The 15,294-nt window shown below is 33.0% G+C and overlaps 1 pseudogene; it reads left to right on the forward strand.

Moving 5' to 3' along the window:
• Window positions 1-13,999, forward strand: part of LOC124091908 (calcium-activated chloride channel regulator 4-like) — a 29,808-nt pseudogene extending 15,809 nt beyond the window's left edge.
• Window positions 14,000-15,294: the final 1,295 nt, after the last annotated feature.

Raw genomic sequence — 15,294 nt, forward strand, 5'->3', positions numbered from 1 at the left:
CCAAGTCTTCCACCCACCCCACCCCTTGCCAACTGTGAAATAGATTCAAAGTCATAAAACTGAACTCAACAATTTAGGTTGGAAATGGAGAGAATATCTCTTGAAAAATAAATTAAGCAGGAATGAGTCAATAATCATTACTTATCTATGATCATAGTTCTTTCTTTTGACTCTTCAAACATTTTTCCAAGTGGATTTTTTTGTTGTTTTTTATGCTTTTGTTAGTGCATTATAGTTACATCTAGTTGAGATTATTTTGACATAATCATACATGTATGAAATTTAATTTGCTCCATTTCAGTCCCCAGACTTCCTCTTTCCCTCTCTTTCTTCCTACCCTTATTCCCCTTCCTCTACTCTTCTACTTGTCTTCCTTATGTTTATTAATCTATTTATTTTTAATTGGCGCTTTATAGATATACAAAAAGGTAGAATTCACTGTAGTGTATTTATACATACACATAGCATAATTTCCTTCCCTCCCCCTTCTAGCCTCCTTCCACTCCACTTGTCTTCCCTCTATTCTTATGTCTTCTGATGATTTTTCCCTTATTTTGCTCTAGCTTCCACATTTGAGAGAAAACATTTGACTCTTGATTTTCTGAGTCTCAATAGTATTACTATTGTTACTTAGACTCAAAATCTGTGAGTAATCCTGATTCTTCTTTATTCATGTACATGATGTGTACAAATGTCAACAAAGATTGCTTCCTTCAAAATGTTTTACAAAAATCAATTTATTGCCATATTTAGCACAATATTCTCCAGTTCCATATATTTACCAGAAAATATAATAATTTCATTCTTCTTTATGGCTGAGTAAAACTTCATTGTGTGTGTGTGTGTGTGTGTATATATATATATATATATATATATAAAATATTTTAATCCATTCACCTATTGAAGAACCTGAGCTGGTTGCATAACTTTGCTATTATGTGGTGCACTGCTATAAATATTGATGTGACTATATCACTATACTATACTCTTTTAGTTCTTTTGGATAAATACCAAGGAATGGGTTAGCTGGATTATATGGTGGTGCCATTCCTAGTTTTTTAAGGAATCTCAATACTGCTTTTCAGAGAGGTACTAATTTGCAGTCCCACCAACAATATATCAATGTGTACCTTTTCCCCAACATCCTTTCCAGTACTTATAGTATTTGTATTCTTGATAATTATGATTTTGACTGGAATGAGATGAAATCTCAATGAAGTTTTGATTTGCATTTCCCTGATTGTTAGGGAAGTTGAACATGTTTACATATGTTTGTTGGTCATTTGTATTTCTTCTTTTGAGAAATACCTATTTAGTTCTTTTGCCCATTTATTGATTAGGTTATCTGGTTTCTTGGTATTAAGTTTTTTGAGTTCTTTAAGTATTCTGAATATTAATCCACTGTCAAAGGAGTAGCTGTCAAAGATTTTGCTCACATTCTGTAGGCTTTCTCTTCATGCTTTTAATCATTCCCTTTGCTATACAGAGCTTTTAAATTTAATGCCATCCCACTTATTTATTTTTGGTTTTATTTCTTGAGCTCCAGGAGTCTTATTTGGGAAGTAAGTACCTGCACAATATGTTGGAGTATTAACCCTATATTTTCTTCTAGCAGTCCAACTGGCTTTTTATTTTATACCTTCTCCTGAATTCAATTCATTTTCCCAACATCTGGATCTCAATAGTATTACTGTTGTTACTTAGACTCAAAATCTTTGAGTAGCCTTGACTCTTCTTTGTTCATGTACATGATGTGTACAAATGTCAACAAAGATTGTTTCCTTCAAAATGTTTTACAAAAATCGATTTCTTGCCATATTTACTCTTACCAAGTCTATATCATATCACTTTATATCAAAACTAATGTATCCCATCTTTTAGTTCGTCAAATTACAGCCTATATTAATAAACCTATTTTCTTCCTCTCAACAATGAAGAGCAGATATCCTAGGATGCAGACTTTGAATAGGCACAGATTGATTTGAAAATCTGTCTGTAAATTTAGCTGAAACCTGTTCTACAAATTGGTTTAGAGATGTACCTGGCTGTCAAGAGAGGTAAAACTGAAGGAGAATACAGGACATTCTGAGCTTTTCAACTGGTCTAACTAAAGAATGATGATAACATATAAGTTGGTGAGAACTTGTACTTGAATGATGGCAGGTGATATATGGAAGGAAAGCTGCACTCCACACTCCACTGGGTTATCTTCCCTAAGTACTACTATAGAGCCAGAGCTCTTCCTTTATTAGTAATTTCTGATAAAAGCCTAAAAGGTATTCACATTCATATTTAACTTGATAATACTTTGTCCACTCAAGGACTTAATAGAAGACTGAGATTTTAATCAGATCATTGATGTTTGATGGTAGAATTCTCTTACTTCCTTCAGAAATGGAGTCAAGGTGGGTTTAGGACTAAATTGGAATAGAAGTGGTACTTCCCACTGTTCCTGAAATGACACCATTCTAGGAAACATCTTCTTGGTCATAAAGTTGAATTTTCTGACTAAGGATTATCTGCAAAGTTTCTAAAAACTTTTTCTTCAAAGCTCCTCTCAGAGAAATTCCATCTCATTTTCTTGCCTCTCAGGATTCCAACTTTCATAGACATCAGCTTGCCCTATTTGTTTGTTCTCTTCCGACATATTTTTTACTCAGGGACTACTCACTCTATTGTCTGTGAAAAAAAATTAAACTCTCACATGGAGAAAAAACCATGGTGAAATTGTCCCAGTTATATGCTAATATTCCTTTTTGTGTTGAGGTCCCCCTGACTATCTGTACTTAAATATTCTATCCAGCTTGGTGCAGTGGTGCACACCTATAATACCAGCAGCTCAGTATACTGAAGTAGGAAGATCTCAAGTTCAAAGTCATCCTCAGCAATTTAGCAAGGCCCTAACCTGTTAGCAAGACCCTGACTCAAAATAAACAATAACAAAGGGCTGGGGATGTGGATCAGTGGTTAAGTGCCCTGGGTCCAATCCCCAGTACCAAAAAAAATAAAATAATAATTACTCTATTCACCAATATGTATTTTATTCTTTTAAATATCTTTTTTTTTTTATGTGGTGCCAAGAATCGAACACAGTGCCTCACACACGCTGGGCAAGTGCGCTACCACTTGAGCCACATCTCCAGCCCCTGTATGTTCTTTTAGGTCATGAAGATATACAAACAAGGGTTGGTGCAAACACACACAAGTACACCCCCTACAGTTAATTATGTTCTATTGTTACACCATCCTTAAATGCTAAAGCCTTGGGTGGGTATTTGCCATGACAACTATGAAATAATAATAGGGCTATACTTCCAACTGCATAACCCAGTCTCTGCTCTAAGACTTTCAATGCACTCTATTCTTTACTCAGACCCCATATTTCTGTGCTTTCTGACAATTCTCACATCCCAATCAGCTTTAGAAAGATCATGAATCTATGGTTGTATGTAATATGTAAGTTTGCTCTCAGGCCAAAAAGTGAGAATCATCTTAAAAAGAATATAATATTCTCTTCTGCAATCATTATTTTTTTAAATTAATTTAAACAGCTTGAAAGTAAGGGATTAGCACTGAACAACAATCCCTGGATGAATGGCTCTCTAGTAATTGATAGCACAGTGGGAAAAGACTCATTCTTTTTCATCACATGGGATAATCAGCCTCCTACTATTTCTCTCTGGGATCCTAATGGAACACTGATGAGAAGTTTCATAGTGGACAGTCATTCCAAAATGGCCTATCTCAGTATTCCAGGAAATGCACGGGTAAGCAATCAGCTTCTATATTTCTTTCAAAAAAATTTCAGAACATAAAAACAAATTCTTTAATGCTATAAATGTAATTTTTAAATGTCTGTGTGCCAATAATGATATCATGTTCAAAATTATGGTAAAATAGAATGTTATTTCCATCTATGTGTGATCCTAAGAATTTTATGGAAGGAGAAAAAAAAAGAACTTAAGTAGGAGTAAGAAGAAAAAAGCGGTGGGGAGGGGGGGGACATAAAATATAAGTTACCTTTAAAAAGTTTTGAAGAGTAAATGTAAGAGAGCTTTTGAACATGGCATACACATTGCTAAAATTTCCTTCCTAATTAACTCCAATTAAAATGCAATGTATAAGGCTGGGGTTGTGGCTCAGCGGTAGAGCGCTTGCCTAACACGTGTGAGGCACTGGGTTCATTCCTCAGCACCACATAAAAATAAATAAATAAAGATATTGTGTCCATATACAATTAAAAAAATTTTTTAAAAAAAGAATGCAATGCATAGGTTCAAGCCAAAGAATAAAGACCTAAATATAGACCACCTTTCAAACTATGTATTTCCAACCAGAAATTTCACCAGGTGTAGACACTATTCATGACATTAATCAAGATTCTATAAATGAATTGCCTTAGTTCTTATCATGGGATATCATGAAATCCCTCAAAAGTCTGTTTGGTTTCTCTTACAAGATTTTTTTTCAAGTTGCATAATGGAAACACAGAAAATGGCTTGCCAACAGAAACTTATTATATTTCAATGAAAATTTTAGGTGGGCATTTGGACTTACAGTCTTCGGGCCAAAGCAAACCCAGAAACACTAACAATGACAGTAACCTCTCGGGCAGCAAATTCTTCTGTGCCTCCAATCACAGCGAATGCTAAAATGAACAAAGACACAAACAGTTTCCCCAGCCCGATGATCATTTATGCACAAGTTCTACAAGGATATGTCCCCATTATTGGAGCCAGTGTGACTGCTTTTATTGAATCAAACAGTGGAAAAACACAAGTTTTGGAACTTTTGGACAATGGTGCAGGTGATTCACAGACTTTTATGAATAAGCTTATATTGTTATAACCCAGGATATAGTAAGGGGCTCTGTGGTAGCCTGGGGCAGAAAGACAGGTACCCAAAGAATAGCAGAACCAGCAGGAAATTCTATAAGGTAAAACCTACAAAGTGCAAGTGTCTTGCGAATGCTAACCACTCAATAAATGTTATTTATTGTCATCTTTATTGCTTGTCACTAGAGAGCCCATTGTCTATCACCAGTTAAGAAGGTCTCTTTCAGGAGAGCAAGGATAGAATCAATATACACATTTGCTTCTTAGGGGGAGCATCATCAAAAGAGTCTGGCCAAGGAGGATGAAGCAAAGCAGTCAGATGGGATTAACCCAGGCCCTTGGGAGGAAAAGGGAGAGAAGAGTAATTCCCATAGCTGGAAGAAAGCATGCATTTCTGAAAACAATTCAGAGAAAAGCAGATGCTCCTGGACTAAGGATATCACTTCAGGATCTCTGAGTTAGAGTATAAAACCCCCTGGAAAATGAATTGGGAATTTAATGAGGAACTCCAATGCTGGTAATAATCTAGAAGTATACTTATAACACAGTATTCTTGAGTCCCCTAGATATTCACTCTAAAAGTAAATGGGATTTTTCCACTGACAGACCAGAGAGCTAATGAATCAAGAAAGCAAGAACCATGGATTAAAAAATAAATAAAGTGGAAGCTAAGTCTAAATAGATACTTGGTAGTTGATGAGGATAAGAACTCAATACTAAGCAAAGATACATCTTTAGTAAGGCCTTTTGAATTGAACAGAGATGGCATAATAAATGTTTATATAAAGCTAAAATTAGGCCATTTAGCTGGGAAAACAATAAGAAGGATAATAGGATAATCTCAATATAATATGTTAAGGGCCAGAGGTATTTATCATACATACATGCACATATGTATGAGGTACTCATCATACACATGTGAGGTATTTATTGTATATATATTAAATAACATGAATTTATAATGCCATAAGTAATATGAACTATATCCACAAATCTATATATTTCATAATTCTTCAAAACTATCAACACAAGATATTATGCTCTACCAAAGCATAATGGAAATATTCTCTATTTTGGAGACGGTAGCCCTATATGCTTGGCTTAGAAAATAATAAATTTCTCTTTTTTTCAATAATAACTTCTTCCTTCTTTCTATAATAAGGTGCTGATTCTTACAAGGATGATGGGGTATACTCCAGGTACTTCACAGCTTATGAAGAAAATGGAATATATAGCTTAAAAGTACAGGCTTATGGAGGAACAAATACTGCCATGAGAAGCTTAAAACACCCACTGAATACTGCTGCACGTCTCTCAGGCTGGGTAGTCAATGGTGAGTACTTCATTACCTCAGAAATCCAGTGCTGGTTTGAATAATATTTATGGGGTGATATGATTAAAGCTTTAAAGATTTTATAACTCAAAGTATAGTTATTTCTAAGTATATGGAAATACTTATTTGTTTGTTCTATGACCCATCATGGATACCAAACTTCATGGATGTTTAAGTCTCTTATTTCAATGTTATAGTATTTGCATAACACATACACATATTCCTGCACACTTTAAATTATTTCTAGATTACTTATAATACTTAATACCATTTAAATGCCATGTAAATAATTGATATACTATGTTACTTAGGGATAATGATAAGAAAAAGTCTGTACATATTCAGTACAAGGGTCAAACATAAATATTTTTAAAAACATAATTTTGATCCATCATTTGTTAAATCTTCCAACATGGAACCTGCAAAAATAAAGGGCCAACTATATAACTTCTCATATTTCTGTACTGATGATCTCAGTCATATTGAGATTTGCCTCCAAATTAATCTAAGACATAGCATAGTATCTGGTGTCTAGTAAGCATTCAGTAAATGTCAGATGTTATTATATTAATTTGGAGCACCTTACAAAGATCAACAATAATGAATCAAATTTTCAGCTCAGGCCAAAGGAAAGAAGCCTATATGTTATGAAGTTAAATACAAGCCAGTAGCAAAATTCATCCCTCAGATTACATATGCTATAAAAGAAATGTTAATAAGAAAACAATTTATTAAATTAAAAGGATAAAAATGTATGGTTTCACATAGTGATGAGGATTAAGAATACATTCTTAGTCGCCCACAGTAGCACACACCTGTAGGAGGCTGAGGCAGGAGGATTGCAAGTTCAAAGCCAGTCTCAGCAAAAGTGAGGCACTAAGCAACTCAGTAAGACCCTGTCTCTAAATAAAATACAAAATAGAACTGGAGATGTGGCTTAGTGGTTGAGTGCCCCAGAGTTTAAACCCCAGTATCAAAAAAAAGAATATATTCTTAAATCAAAGGGAGATCAGTAGAGTAGAGTAAAAGGACTAAGGGAGGAAAAAGGGAAACACTAGGGAATGATATCAGTCAAATTATATTGTTATACTAAGTGCATGTATGAATATGTAACACAAATCCATCCCACCATTATGTGTAACTATAATGCACACAGTGAAAAAAGAAAAATTTGAGACCCAGCTATTGCCCTTCTCGGACTATTCCCTGAAGACCTTAAAAGAGCGTATTACAGGGATACTGCCACATCGATGTTCATAGCAGCACAATTCACAATTGCTAGACTGTGGAACCAACCCAGATGCCCTTCAATAGATGAATGCATAAAAAAAAAGTGGCATTTATACACCATGGGGTATTACTCAGCACTAAAAAATGACAAAATCATGGAATCTGCAGGGAAATGGATGGCACTAGAGCAGATTATGCTTAGTGAAGCTAGCCAATCCCTAAAAAACAAATACCAAATGTCTTCTTTGATATAATGAGAGCAACTAAGAACAGAGCAGGGAGGAAGAGCAGGAAGAAAAGATTAACATTAAACAGAGACATGAGGTGGGAGGGAAAGGTAGAGAAAAGGGAAATTGCATGGAAATGGAAGGAGACCCTCATTGTTATACAAAATTACATATAAGAGGTTGTGAGGGGAATGGGAAAATAAACAAGGAGAGAAATGAATTACAGTAGATGGGGCAGAGAGGGAAGATGGGAGGGGAGGGGAGGGGGAATAGTAGAGGATAGGAAAGGTAGCAGAATACAACAGTTACTAATAGGGCATTATGTAAAAATGTGGATGTGTAACCAGTGTGATTCTGCAATCTGTATTTGGGGTAAAAATGGGAGTTCATAACCCACTTGAATCTAATGTATGAAATATGATATGTCAAGAGCTTTGTAATGTTTTGAACAACCAATAAAAAAAAGAAAAATTTGAAAAAAGTATACATTCTTGATGAATTGCTATCAGGGAAGACAGCAGAGTAGGCAGTGCCAGGAATCCATATCTCTACCTAGAGAATACTTGTACTGGCATTATTTGTCTAATATAATGAGTATGGAACTCTAGAATTTATTTGAATGCTTTCAGCTTCCAGGGGAAAATTTCAATTATACTTTGCAGGAAACTGAGGGTAATTTCAGCTCTTATTCTCATAGCAATTACTCTTTCCTTCTAGTTCCATGGCATATGATCCATACTCTGGGGGTGGTTGAATGAGTCAGGGTGGGCAATAAAACCTTACCCTCACTACTAGCTAAATGTTCTTTCCGATTATGGAGAATAGAAACAGAAGCAGCCCCTCCAGTTGAAGCAGTTTTCAAGGGACTTAAAAAGACAGATTGTTTTTTTCTCTGTCATTTTTCCCTATTACCACTTTTGGGATCCCAACACTTAAAGATTATGACATTCAAATGCAACCACATATGTAGGTAATTTAGAAAGTCACCATGCATGTCTAAGGAAAAACATAGGCTCACAAAAGAACAGAGAATCCTTAAGTTTACACCTCAGGCTCATTTATGTCATAAAGGAACTCTATGATTATTTCTTTAAAACAGAAAACTCTGAAAAAGGGTGAACTGATTTCCAGGATTATCACATATAATATTCAAATGTCTAGTTTCCAACAACAACAAAAATCACAATGTATATAATGAAACAGGAAAGTATGGCCCATTCAAAAAAAATTGATAAGGAATGTCCCTGAGGAAGACCAGGTGTAGATTGATTAGACAAAGACTTTGAAACAACCTTTTAAAAAGATGCTCAAAGAACTAAAGGAAGATGTGCACAGTCAAGGGAAAAAAAAATGTGAACACAATGGCAATATCAATAGTTAAAAAATATAAATAGGACCCAAAAATAAATTCTAGAGCTGACAATTATAACTGAAATTAAAAATTTATTACACAGATTCTAAAGATTTCAGTGGGAAGAATGAAAAAACAGAGAACTTGAAGTTAAGAAAATTAAAACTATTTTATTTGAGGAACAGAAAGAAAAAGTTGCAGAAAAGTGAAAAGGGCTGAAAGGATCTGTGGAAGAACTCTTGTGGATCAATATGCACATAGTAATAGTCTCAGAAGAAAAAGAGTAGATAGAACAGGGCAGGGAGAATATCTGAAGGCTGAAAGAAGAAAACTGTCAACTGAAATCCTGTATCCAACAAAGCTATCCTTCAAAAATAAGAGAAAGTTGATTTTCTTGAATAAACAAAAGTTAAGGTAGTTAATTATCACTAGATCTGCCCTGCAAAAAAAAATTAAACAGAATCTCTCAGTTCAAAATGAAAAAATCAGGAAATATTCTCAAGCCAAATTAAGAAATAAAAATCTCTGAAAAAAAGAAAATACATGAGAAATTATCAAAGCTACTTTTGTTGTATTTTTGGTTTCTACAACATTTTTTATTTTCAACATGATTTAAGAAACTAATGAGTAAAAACAATTATTTGTCCATGTTTTTGGACACACAAGGCAATACAATTTATAACACCAGTACTTGAGAGGCGATGTGTACAGAACCGTATAAGAGCAGGGGTTTTATATCCCTTTGCAGTTAAGCTGGTATGATTTCAAATTAGAATGTTATTAATTTAGATTTTAAATATAATCTATGTTACAACAAAAAGGCTATAATATAAACATAAAAGAAAATAAGAATGAAATAAAATGTTTTACTACAAAAAAATCAATGAAACACAAAAAGAAGACAGTAATACAGGAAATTAGAGACCAAAAAAGCTATAAGGCATAAAGAACACAAATATAAATACAGCAAAAGTAAGGCCCTACTTATTAGTAATTACCTTAAATACAAATAGACTAAATTCTGTCATCAAAAGACAAAGATAAGAATTGTGATGTAGCTTAGTTATAGAGTGCTTGCCTAGCATATACAAGATCTGCGTTTTGATCCTTAGCAACACCCCCACACACACATACACAGACACACAGACACACACACACAAGACAGATTATAGCAGAATAGATGGTTTTAAATCCAAATATATAAAGGCTATAAGAGATTTACTTTTGATCCAAGGACAAAAATAGCTTGAAAGTGAAAAAGTATAAAAAGATACCCCAGGGCTGGGGTTTTGGCTCAGTGCAGTGGTAGAGTGCTCTCGCCTAGCATGCATGAGGCACTGGGTTCGATCCTCAGTACCACATAAAAATAAAATAAAGATACTGTGTCCACCTAAAGCTAAAAAATACATATTAAAAAAAATACTCCATGAAACTAATAATCAAAAGAACTGGAATGCTATATTAATATAAGACAAAATAGATTTTTACATTTAAAAAGTTTATAAGAGACAAAGAAAGGCATTATATATTAATAAAAGGTTCATTTAACACAGCAAATGATATAGCCATTATAAACATATATCCACCTAGTAATATACCTTCAAACTATGAATACAAACTTGATAGAATTTAATACTAAAACAGAAGGTTCGTCAATGATAATTTGAGACTTCAATTATTGAGACTTCAATAATGAGAGAACACGCAGAGAAAATATAAATAATGAAAAATAGGAATTTAACAACACAATAAATCAACAAAATCTGATAGATCTATATAGAACAATCTACTGAACAAGAAAAAAAAACAATTCTTAAGTGCACATACATTCAGAACTAAGAGGGAAACTTACAACTCTAAATGCTTACATTAAAAAAAGAATAAATATCTCAAGTCAACAGCCTAACATTTCAACTTCATGAATTAGGAAAAAGACAAACAAACAATTCAAATTTGGCAGAGATATAAAATAATACAGATCAGAATAGACAAAAATAAAATAGAAAAATGTAGAAAATCGATAAAATCAGAGTTCTTTGAAAAGGTTAACAAATATGATGAAATTTTATCTTGATAAACTAAAAAAAGAGAGATAAATCACTAAAATCAAATATTAGAAATGAAAGTGAGAACATTATTACCAATTCTAGAGGAACACAAAGAACTAGAAGAAAGTATTAAAAAAATTGTAAATAATCACATTAAATGACTTAGATAAAATGAGAAATTTCTAGATACACAAACTCTACCAAGACTATAATGAAAAGAAATACAAAATCAGAATAGACCTCTAACTAGTAAGAAGAATGAATCCCAACAAAGAAAAGCCCTGAACCTGATAGCTTCACAGGTGAATTCCACAAAACATTTAAAGAACTAACAACAATCCTCAACTTTCCCCCCTAAAATTGAAAAGGAGCAATTACTTCCAAATTCATCCTATAAAGCCAGCACTGATATCAAAGCCAAAAATATTACAAGAAAAAACACTGCATACTGTATCCCTATCTTAATCCATTTGAGCTACTATCATAAAAATAATCTAAACTGGGTAGTTTATATACAACAGAATTTTTTTTCTCATAGTTCCAGAGTCTTGGAAGTCCAAGATTAAGGCACCAGTAATTTAATGTCTGCTGAAAGCCCACTTCGTGGTTTATATCTGTATTCTAGCTGTAACCCCACAAAACAGAAAGGGTAAGGACTCTCTCAACCTCCTTTATAAGGACACAAATTCCATTTATGAAGACTCTACCCTCATTACTTAATCACCTCCCAAAGGCTCCACCACCTAATATTACCACCAAAAGGGCTAGGATTGCAGAATATGAATTCTGGAGACAAACATTCAGATATTGCAACTCCTTATGAATACTGAAACAAAAGTCCCCAACAAAAATATCAGAAAACAAAATTTAGTAGTATATTTTAAAGATTGTATGCCATGACCTTGTGGGATTTATTTTTTGAGGGCAAGGATAGTCCAATAAAAATCAATTAGTATAGTATACCACATTATCAGAATAAGACAATGATTATTTCAATTGATGCAGAAAAAGAATTTGACAAAATTTAAGTCTTTCATGATAAAAATTCAACAAACTAGAAAAAAAGTAGCTCAACATAAAAAGCCCACATATGAAAAACCTAAAGTTAACATTATACTCAATGCTGAAAATCTAAAAGTTTGTCCTATAAGATCAGAAAATATTACAGGAATGCCACTCTTACCAGTTCTATTTGACAGTACCAATAGTCCTAGCCAAAGCAACTAGGCAAGAAAAAGAAATTAATAGTGCTAAATGTTCTCACAATTACAAAAAATGATAAAAGGTGATGGATATATAATTACCCTGACTTGACAATTACACAATGTATACATGTGTTAAAACATTATATTATACTCAATAAATATGTACAATTATTATGTGACTGTAAAAGGGTAGTTATTGAATTATGTAACATTATTTCCATTCTAAGTACCCTTAATTAAAAAACAATTCATTATTTGATTGTATCCTGCAATATCCTGGTCAGGATGCTAAAGATAGAATTCCCTTACCAAAGATTTTTGAATGCACAAAAACAAAGTCAATGAATCTCATAACTTTTGAAGAACAGTATCACCTATGCATAGGCAGTATCTGAATTACCAAGTTAGCTATATAATTTGTGTGACATAGGATAGTAAAGGGGTAATCTGTAGTAGTCAAGAAAAGAATATCTGATCAATTAGATGTTATATATTCAAAAACATCAGGTGTAAGAATATTCTAGAAATCATTAAAAACAATACTGAGCAAATGATTTTTATAACCTTTATATAATACTTCTGGGTTACAGTTTCACAACACTTTTTTCTTTCTTGACCTTTGACTTTGTCACAAAACTTAGTAAAATGTGACATGTATATGAAGAAAAAGTAAAAGACCAGTGGAGAATTTCATTTGTTGAGTTTTAAAAGTACTAGTACTGTTCTGTTCCTTAAAAACCAGGAAATTTTTAACTCAGGTAAAATTGAAGAGAATCTACCAAGTCCTGAAAATGATGAGGATACTCAAACATTTTTGGAGAGTTTCAGCAGAACAGCATCTGGAGGTGCATTTGTGGTATCCCAAGTTCCACAGCTTCCTTTGCCTGACCAGTTCCCACCAAGTCAAATCACAGACCTTGATGCCACATCTGAGGGGAATCAGATCAATCTAACATGGACAGCACCAGGAGATAATTTTGATGTTGGAAAAGGTAAGGATGAATGTTTTATGGTTATAAATGAAAGGTACTCATTGCAAAATTGAAGGTATAAAGGTGGAGGAGTGGGGAAGTTTTTAATTGATGATTTAACAAAGAATTAGTTTTATAATCTGATTCTTTGACTTAATCAAATGACACATGTTAACCTGGTCCAAACTTTTCTCACCAAAAAAAAAAAAAAGTTAGCATTTGGCAAAGTTGTAAAAGTCAGAATTTAACAGCTATCAAAAGGTAAATAATGATGTAAATATAAGCATCTCTTTGCATGATTAGTCATTTTTGAAAGAATAAATAAAAAGGAATTTAAAATGGTATACTCTAGATCCTACAACATGCATAACTTTTTTTCTTAGTTCAACAGTATATCATAAGAATAAGTAGAAGTATTATGGATCTAAGAGACAATTTTGATGATGCGCTTCAAGTTAATACTACCAACCTGTTACCAAAAGAGGCCAACTCCAAGGAAACCTTCGAATTTAAACCAGGAAACATCTCAGAAGAAAATGCAACCCACATATTCATTGCCATTCAAAGTGTAGACAAAAGCAATTTGATATCAAAAGTATCCAACATTGCACACGTAGCTTTGTTTATCCCCCAAGCAGATCCTGGTCCTGATGAAAGCCAACCAAACCCTGGAGTTAACATTTCTACCTTGATGTTGTCAGTGGTTGGATCTGTGGTAGTTGTTAGTATTATTTTAAGTACCACCATTTATATTTTAAAGAAGAAAAAAAATGCAAGTAGACAAAGGACTTGGTTTTAATATGATCAACAAAATTGAGGGATATCTGTGAATTTTTAAATTCTTCTTTGGATAATTAACTCATAAAAATAATTTTAAGAGGTCTAGAAAGAATACTTTAATTAAATATAAACATCCAAATATATTCAAAATACAGACTAAATCAACTTTAATAATTAATAATTGTATTTACTCATTTTATCATATATAGCGATGAATAAAAGAGCTTTTATATTATTGTATAAAACTGTTATGTTATTTTATACAAAAGTTTTTTGGAATTTATTTCAAACTTCATTGAAGTTAAAATTATATATTCATATAGTTGAAACAAATAGAAAAAAAGAACAATATATTTGGAAAAAAACAGATTTGGTCTCAGTTTATTGAGAATTATTAACATTATCACATCTAATATTGTGCTATAATAACTAAGGTTATGTTTACTGTGGTTTATAGAAATTGAGAGTAAAAACATTGAAATCACTCACCATCTGTGATGTCATGTTTTCCTTATTTCATCTCAATATAAACATATAATCTGTGCCTGTGTCCTTAAGAAGTAACACATCCCTAGATACTTTTTCTTTCATAGTGGGAAAGAATTAATGAAGCTACTTTATATTGCCCTTGTTTTCAGGTTAAAAAAATGAAAAATACTTTTAATACACACTATATCTTTTATCCTTTGAGTCACAGACTAAAGGAAAGAAACAGAATTCAAAACATCATCTTCTTAATTTCAAAAGAAAGTGTTCGAGGTACAGTTGTCTACCACATCCTGACAAGCCCAAAAATTATGAAAATGAGTCCAAGTTCCTTTCACTCTAAGTATAGAGAAAGTTATTGACAAACTGTAAGTATATTATACATTTCATTTGAAAACAATGATTGTGTTTGCTGTGTAGCAAAGGGAATCTGGAGATACATAAAGGGAAATACTATCTGTGATAAGACTATGGGAATAGTCTACAGAAAGAAATGAGTTTAGCTTAGAGGAGAATGATGAGGAAAAGTGGGTACATTAAAAATAAATTAAGGGGAGCAGAGAAGATATGGTCATGTATGGAGAAAAAAGGAAAGCCAGTCAATGATGAATTTCAAGTTTCAAACTGAAAATACAGAAAAATGGAAGTGCCATTTACTGAGAAGTGGAAAGACTCAGGGAGAAGAAATATCTATAAAGGTAACAGATAGCTGACCTTGGTGATAAGACATTTGAGGAACATGTGAATAAATATTAATCAGTATTGTTACACTGACCATTGGATCCCAAGGCCTAGGGCTCAACATCAGTTACTAATTGAAGATGTACA

Source organism: Marmota monax, unplaced genomic scaffold (genome assembly GCF_021218885.2).
Source record: "Marmota monax isolate L192 unplaced genomic scaffold, Marmota_monax_Labrador192_F-V1.1 WCK01_AAM20220418_F8-fsc00046, whole genome shotgun sequence".
Lineage (NCBI taxonomy): Eukaryota > Metazoa > Chordata > Mammalia > Rodentia > Sciuridae > Marmota > Marmota monax.